The sequence below is a fragment of the Corvus brachyrhynchos genome, unplaced genomic scaffold (assembly GCF_000691975.1).
Source record: "Corvus brachyrhynchos isolate BGI_N302 unplaced genomic scaffold, ASM69197v1 scaffold317, whole genome shotgun sequence".
NCBI lineage: Eukaryota > Metazoa > Chordata > Aves > Passeriformes > Corvidae > Corvus > Corvus brachyrhynchos.
In genome coordinates, this window is record NW_008239295.1 from 1,600,880 (window position 1) to 1,608,934 (window position 8,055).

General features: G+C 40.0%; 1 long non-coding RNA gene across 1 annotated transcript; it reads left to right on the forward strand.

Annotated features, from left to right (window-relative positions):
• The first annotated feature begins 1,922 nt into the window (after positions 1–1,922).
• LOC108448258 lies at positions 1,923–6,604 on the forward strand. The gene is made up of 3 exons (XR_001864065.1): positions 1,923–2,158; positions 5,611–5,735; positions 6,420–6,604. It is a non-coding gene; the product is annotated as an uncharacterized LOC108448258 (long non-coding RNA).
• Positions 6,605–8,055: the final 1,451 nt, after the last annotated feature.

Below are 8,055 nucleotides of genomic sequence, written 5' to 3' on the forward strand. Positions count from 1 at the left end.
AATCGGATACAGCAAAGTAGTTCCTTGTGACTGCTAGCAACAACAAAAAGCAAAAAATACTGTCAGACACTGAAAAACAAATATGAACAGTCTAGAAGATTTCCTGATTCTGTTGAGCTATCTGCGAAATCACCAAGAAAACCACATTCTTAAGCAGGAGCACATGATCCCCACCCATCTTCTTGAAGTCAGTGCTCTTTAGAAATAAGCAAGCTTGATTAAGACAACTGCCAGAATGAGACTTTACTCCAAAAATAAAATCACAGCTTAAAGAGGAAGACTATATAATAATTTAGCTACAACCACTGCTTTCTTCCGTGCAGTCTCAGCTTTTAAAGCATTTAACCATGCAGTCACAACTGCATTTATGTACTGTATGATGACCTAAAAACATATTCCCTGCAATATTCATTGCAATAAAATCTTAAAATTACAGTTCCTATCTTCAGCAGCATTGTGTTACTAAAGTAATTTATCACAAATCTGTACTTTAAAGAAAATTAAAAGTTTTTGCTGGTCAGGAGAGTACTGTTATTTTTTTTCTTCTCTCATCGTAGAGACAAAGGAAACAAAGGATTCTGAGGCAGGAAATAATTCTTCCTGTTCAGCGCTGAAACGTAATAAGCAGATGGACACTGTAAACAAAATATATTTTCTTTCAAGCTACCTTCTAAACCTACTGTTAATAACTGATTTTGGATATGCAGAACTGTGTGATTCTAGTGATTAAGGACTTAAAAATGTTTATAAGTAGAAACACAATCCACCTAAGAATTAATGTTTTTTCAGAGGTTAAGCATTAATGCCTGCTTAATTCTAAAAGTAATGCAAGTGACATAGAAGTAATTTTTGTCCCAGCACTGAATTCCATAGCATTGCCTTTTAGAAACAGAGACAAATACAGTGATAATTAATGAAGAACAAAGATACTATAGCAGTAGATAGAGTCCAAATGAAGAACGTGCCTGAAAGTTTCAAATGTGGAAGAAACCACTATGTACAAAGACTCGACTTTACATTTTTTTCCTCAATCAAAAAATCTGTTCAAAGACAAAAAATATTTGATAAGAACAGCACAGCTCCAAAGTAATAAAGATGCAAGTTATTTAATGACATGAACCATCTCAGTTGCTTGAGTACTTCATATACTAGACAGAAAACATCCCACCAGCAGTGAAAGAATAACACAGTATTTCATTTGTTCATATACCCATGATTAACTTCCCAACTGATATAAAAAAAGTCTTTTGAGGCCCTTGGACTTGAATTCATGAACAATGTAATACAACAGCAGAGGCTTCACAATCTCTGCTTGTTCTCTAAAAAGCAGAAGCAGCTATCTTCCTCTCATGTGACAGCTAAACCGATCTACTCTTGCCTGCACAAAGAACTCTTGTGCTTTCTCTACACGCAGGTGGGAAAGACCAACCGAGTCTGAAAGCTTTTGCTTAGTAAATCAGTTATCTTATGCAGAATTTAAGTTGTATGTATATCTCTATATATTTCTTTTTATTTATAGAACACATCTTCTTAAGTGATCAAAACAACTTCGTATTTTAACTCAAGCCTTGGCTAAAATATTCATTAAGTAGTCTTATCTGTTGGGTCTGTGGAAAAAATATTTTTCCTGTAACTGCACCAAACTCCTACATACTGGAAGATACCCTCACTTTGTGGCCCTGAACCTGCCAGGTTTGGTTTTTTTATTTGTTTTCTGTTTCTTAAGCAAAATCCCTCATCTATGTCAGGCAAGCTGAGATTTTTTCCACACAACGATGTTTAGATTGGGAGGCGGCACCGCTCCCCCAGCCCATGCGGGCCGTGGGAGGTGCGGGCTTAGCAATTACCCCGATTATCCACGGCTCAAAGGAATCCACTGTGCCAGCGTATGCAAGCGCTCGTATTACATGATCTTCTCTAATACTCCTGAAATTTAAAGAGAAGAAAGTTCATGATGATAATAACACTAGGCTTCTAATGGGAAGATTATAGAATAATTTGCTTTCAGGTTGCAATTTCAATCTGCAAACAATTCTGTGTTTTTACATTTTACAGAAGTTCAAGCAAAGCAGCGAAATGCCATGTGAAGTCTAGAACAGCAGCATCTGGCAGAGTTTTGGTAGTACCAGCTGACTGTTGCATCAAAACCAAGTGTCAGGTACTGGTGGACTTCTGGAGGTCTCATAATCTTTAAGAGTCTGAAGACCTCATGCTTTCTGCTCTGCAGGCTTAGTTTCCTAAATAATAGTTCAGATATTTCTGTGTAGTGCTGCATTGCAGGCCAGAGATATGCTCTAAATTATTTTCTGCTCAAGTCCTCTTAAATACATCTGAACACATCCAGGTCGGGTTTAGCTCCCTGTAAAAGGGGCAGGTTTCCTCTAAAATTTGTAAGAGGAACTGGCATCTGTATGTGACTCCAGTCACCACAAACCCCAGAGTTTCCATTAGGCTCACCCTGCAGTGCTAGTAGAGATTAAGTAGCTCAGAAGGGAGTTCCCAACAATTTTCTTGCCCAGCAGGGAGCTCCCCAGAGCTGGACTATGAAAATAAAACAGAGAACAGCATGTCTGAAATCCTCCAGCATTTAATTGCCTCACTCAGTACTTCAGAAATCCTCTTTAGCTACCTGCATGCAGCATTGCATCATAACAATGGGATGTTATAACATTTCAAAAGAGTCCAAGAGGAGTTCATGCTTTCCAAATACACCTAGGAGAGGTTATGTTGTGAGACCTTTTAGTTGTGGAAAGCATGCCATGAAGAGAGCAGAGTTCAAGCTCTTTTTCAATCTGAGTGGTCTTGAAGCCATAATTCTGCCTCTAAGTGAGCACCACAAGCACTAGACCATATTTCCAGTTTTCCCACTTCGAATTTAGCTCTCTAGCCACTTCTGTCTTGTTGGGCCATTCAGCTTCATCCATTCACCATTTCAATGAGCAGAGCAGAGCAGGCAGTGTCCTAATCCCAGTCCTGCCTGTCTTTTAGGTGCTTCCCTTCATTTAGGGAGAAGGAAGGTGTGAGATTGAACCCCTTTCAGTTCACAGGGAAGGAAGACGATGAAAAGGGAGATGAAACCTCATCTTCCTAGAAGAATCTTATTTCATTAAAAATGTGATTGTGACTCCTGGAATTTTTCCATTCTCTTCTAAAGGACAGGCCCAGCTCTGCTGTATTTTGTAATCTCTTCATGTGTGCTCTCATTTACTCAGACCTTAAGTGTGGGAGAGTACCATTTCTTAATCCATGTTTTAGAAAATGGACACCAAGGTGTTCAGAGAGGGACGTTTCTGGACATCTGCAGAAGTTTGACAGAGCCAGTTAAACGGCAGGCAAGCAGGGGATTTTCAGAACATTATCAGATCAATAGGTTTTTCAGGGCTAAGCTCAATTTTGCTGGTAGACATTAGCTCTGTTTAAAAATGTTTTTTTATCCCTAAACTGTCACTACAAGGCTGTTCCTGAACCACATTTCTTGAATAGTCAGGAGGAGTCTTATTTCTCCTGTAAAATGGCCAGTTCATAACCATCTGCTCCTCTGCTTTGTGTCCTTTAGAGATACATTAGTATCTCCTATATAACACTGACAATATTAAGAGTGCTGAGCTTTATTCCCTTTATCCCCCATTCTCTGGCCCTCGGGGAGCTGAGCTCCTCTAGCTTCCTCTCGTGACACAGGTGCTACAAATGCTCCCCAACCAGTACTGCAACTGGTCCTTCAGATGGGGCTTCTCTAGAGCTCTACACAGCCCTTGCTAGGGAAGCTGAATCACAGATTCTGATTGCTTGTACTGTGATGAACTGGTAAATCCAGGTAAATCCTTCCCTATCTCAACTTACATCAATGTTTTTAAATGTATTGCAATTCTCCCAGTACACAGTACCAAATTTGTTCCCAACACTGGACTCCCCTCCCCACATACACCCAGCCTTTTTCAGTATCTGTGTCTTCTTGGGCTGCTTCTAACAGATAGTGCAATTTCTCCATTACATCACCTCTAGTTTAGCAAAAAACATCCCTTGCAAAAAAAAAAAAGAAATCCCAACAAACAAAAAAATTTAAGCTGAGGTGCATAAAGACAGCATGGATCCCATCCAAGAAAGCTGATGCAGCCTTGTCACAAGTACTACCAACCATACTGCAATTGTACAAGATGCAGTTTCGAGATTTATATCAAGTTGATATCAAGTTTTTGATCAAGTTTATAGTTTATATCAAGTATTGTTGACAAGTATCAAGTCCTGTTTTTATCAAGTATCATGTACTATATGCTGCAATCTCTGTTGCAGATACATCTTAAACGTTTTACTGAAACAAGTCCAAAATAATTTCCCCCTAATTCCAGGAGTATGAAGTAAGGACTGAAGGGAAAATCAAATCTATTTCAGTGGGGTTCTAATCTACCAGGTAACTTGCACGCAGCTTGCAAACTTCTGTAAGGAGACACCGACCCAGCCTGATGTCTGGCATGTAAACTCAACAGGCACACCTTCTGTCTGTCATTTAACCACCCTCCATCCTTTCCATTTAGCAGCTATGTTAATTATGATACAGCCATGCCATTTTCCTAAGATGTGGACTAAATAAAGTCTTTCATACAAAAAGAGAGAAACTGATAGTGCACTCGAAAGGTGCCTTTAACTCCTTAGAAGAAAGGTACCATTGAAGTACCTGCAGGTAGCTGAAGGCATATAATTTATAGGAAAAGGGACCACATAGGATGGAGCATCAGCAGGATGTGACAAGCAGTACTGGGCAGGTGACAAATTATCAGGTCTGAGGTCTTGTGTAAATCTGACAACAATTTCTGTCATCAGAAAGAGAAGGAGGTCCAAGAAGTTATTGCTAAGCTGTGCTTAGAAACAGCAAATGTTTTCTATGATTTTTTTTTTTTTTTTACTTTCAGGTATTCATTAATAAAGCATTTTAAAAGAGATTGATGTATCACAGTAGCCTTTTCCATGGGGGAGGTGGAGAGGGATACAATAGCAAAATTTGCCCAATTATCACTCAGCAAGGCTAGTTCCAAAGTTGGAGAGGAAGTCTGACTTACTGAGTGCTAAGCCAGATCTACAGCCTAGAACTTCTCCAGAAGGATAAGGAAGTAGCTGCTAGAATTTTTGGAGCCCAGGACACTTGCCAGTGCAGTCTGTCATGTGTGTGTGTGTCCTTGTCAAGTGACCTTGTCAAGTGATCATCTACCTAATCCAAAATTATCAAAGCCTCATCTCTGCCTATCACCTTTCTGGGAATGCTCTGCTGTGAAAATTTTCTGCAGAAACACAAAGCATTTGTTGGCAAAGTTTAGGTGCCTTTGGTGAGTAATGCAGCCTTGGCCCACAATAGAAAGCCTTGCTCTCTTTTGCCTAAAAGGATCCAAAGAGCAAAACCAAGGGATTGCTTTACACTCCCTTTTAGATCTCTTATGTGGGATGCTGCAAGTTTACTCCTCTTGTTTCAGTGCATGCAGGCGAGAAAGAATATGAGCTCTGCTCTCTTTGTTATTCAAGTAACTTCTGTTTATGTTCCTCTGAAGGTGCTAATTTGTCACAGAAATTATAATCAATAACAGATATAATTCTATTTCTTTTGTGTGATCATCCTACCAGGGCTGGATACAAAAAGGGAAATTCTACTGGATCAATGGCCAGGAGACTGTTAAACAGCCTTTCCTCTTTAAAATGCATGAAGAACTACAGGGCAGGAATGGAGAAGTGTTGAGTTACAGAGGGAGGTAAGCTGAGGATAAATACAGAACATAACCGGGACAAGGAATTTGTTACATTCCTGGTGCCAAGGTCTCACATGCACACTCACCACTGGCACAGCTGTACAGTGGGGAGCAGGGAAGAAGAAAGGACATTGAAATTGTCCTGCCAAGATAAGTTTTAATCGTTTTTAGTCTGTTTGCAACATCAACTGAAATCCCCTCACTACACTCTATTTATTGTAAACCTCACAGAGAAACTACTCTTGGCACAAGCATCCTTCCTGTTCCATTGGCTTCCAGTTCTGTTCAAACCATGTGGACCAGCAAAGACTCAGCCACTTGGTGGGGATTTTTTTCTCTTTGCCTGTCATATGGCCCATTAAGCTTGCAAAGGTCTCAGGTTAACTACTCTCAGGTTACTTTGGCAAGAGGTTGTTTTAGTGAAAGCTGCTGACCTGTTTTTCCCTTGGGCCTGATCTTCTAACATTTGAGTAAGGATTTGTGGGTTTGGGTTAAGCTTCTGGGGACTGATTCTAAGTCACTATTGTTGTGCATAGTAAAGCTGTAGAAACTTGAGAGTATGAGCTCAAAAACTGGTTTGTGCATATCTCATACAGTAGATGATGATGGAGCAATTTTAGTGCAGCTACCGAACTTCACAGCATAACCCTTTGAACTAAGCTAAGAGGTCTTTTCTCTGACTTTCAGTTGTGACCATGGACTAGCAGACTCCAGTCTGTTATCAGCTATGAAGATCTGTATGAAAAGGGTAATAAAAAATCCAAATCCAGGTAGATAAAGCAACCTCTGTTATTTCCCATAGGCTTCTGCCATGATCTTTTCTAAAGGAAAATAAAATGAAAAATGAAGCATCCATTTCACATACCTTTTGCTAGGATCCAACACGAAGTCATTCTGTAGAGGCAGAGCTCTGTGCTCTCTGTGGCTGAAGCATGGGGGTTGTAGGTCTAGCTTTTGAAAAAATCTCTTTACGGGTCCTGTTTCAAGCTGTGTGCTCCTACCAAACTGGGATCTTCATTGTGGAAGCTGTATGGGAAGTAGTTTCTCTGGTTGCTTTGTCTTTAGTATTTAGTGTACTACTACCTGGCTTGTGGTTTACTTGTGGAAACCATTTTGTGACTATTGCTGAGCCCTAAAATATAGGGGAGGTTCTCAGATCTAGGTGCATACCATGCCCTAAAGATTCTGGCTGTTGAAATGCAAATTCCACTGCCAGCCCTTTCTTCCTCTGGGTGATGTGGGAGGGAGAAATGTGGTAATGCAAATTTAGAAAAGATAATACAAAGGATGTGTTAACTAAAAAAACCATACTGAGCACATTTGCCTTTGGCCAACTTGTTTGCAAACAGGTCTCTCTCAAGAACATGCTGTGACAGCAGGCAGGGATGAGCACCATACAAGGGGCCCATGCTGGACATCACTGTGCTGCTGGCCAGGGTCTGCTTAATTACAGTGCATGTAACACACTCACTGATCATCAAGAGCTTCCACCTCATGCTAAAGGACTGAAAACAGTGACTGAGTGCTGGCACCAGAGGCTTGCTTTGTCAACTTATTGGAAAAAGCCTCCAGCACTCAGCACATTCTCGTATCTGAGGGTGGCTGGAAACCAGTGTAACTGGTTCAGGTAGGAGAAGCAAAGACTTTTCATATCTTGAATTCCTTGGTGTGAGCTGTGTTTTTCCTTCTCAAGGTCAAACAGAAAAATCCTGAGAGTTAAAATTTGCTTCTCAGGTCTGATATCAAAAGCCATTGCCTTTATTCTTCATAATTTCAAAACTATTGCATGGAACAAGGAGCCTAGAACTATTTCACATGAACATGGTCCAAATACTGTTTCACGTGAACATGGTCCACGTTTATTTATATTTTCACTTTATTTTTGTTTCATAACTTTGTGGCCTGGTATGTATATTGCAACAGTTTATTGCAAAAAGATCCCGTGCAGCTTTAGACATCCTGCTAATGAGACACAGCAATGACCATGCCCAGTGCTAACTTGCAACCTTGGCTTGTTTCTTATTAATTACTTTTGGAGGATATGTTGTTTTTATGGCAGAAAACTAAGAAAAAAGAGTATGGCTAACAAACTGGGGGAAAGTTTGGATAACCTCCAGAGTTAGATTTTCAACTCCTGCAGAGCACAAGCACCTTTTCTGTTGTACTAAGACAACCATTTTCTCTCTGAAGCTATGTCACTTCTACCTTAGCTATATTATTATTTTTAATTACAGTTATAGATGTTACTGTACCTAATAACTTCTAGGTGGAAAACAGTGTTGCATCTCTGAGATCTAATATCTTTTCATAACAAGGTCTAGTA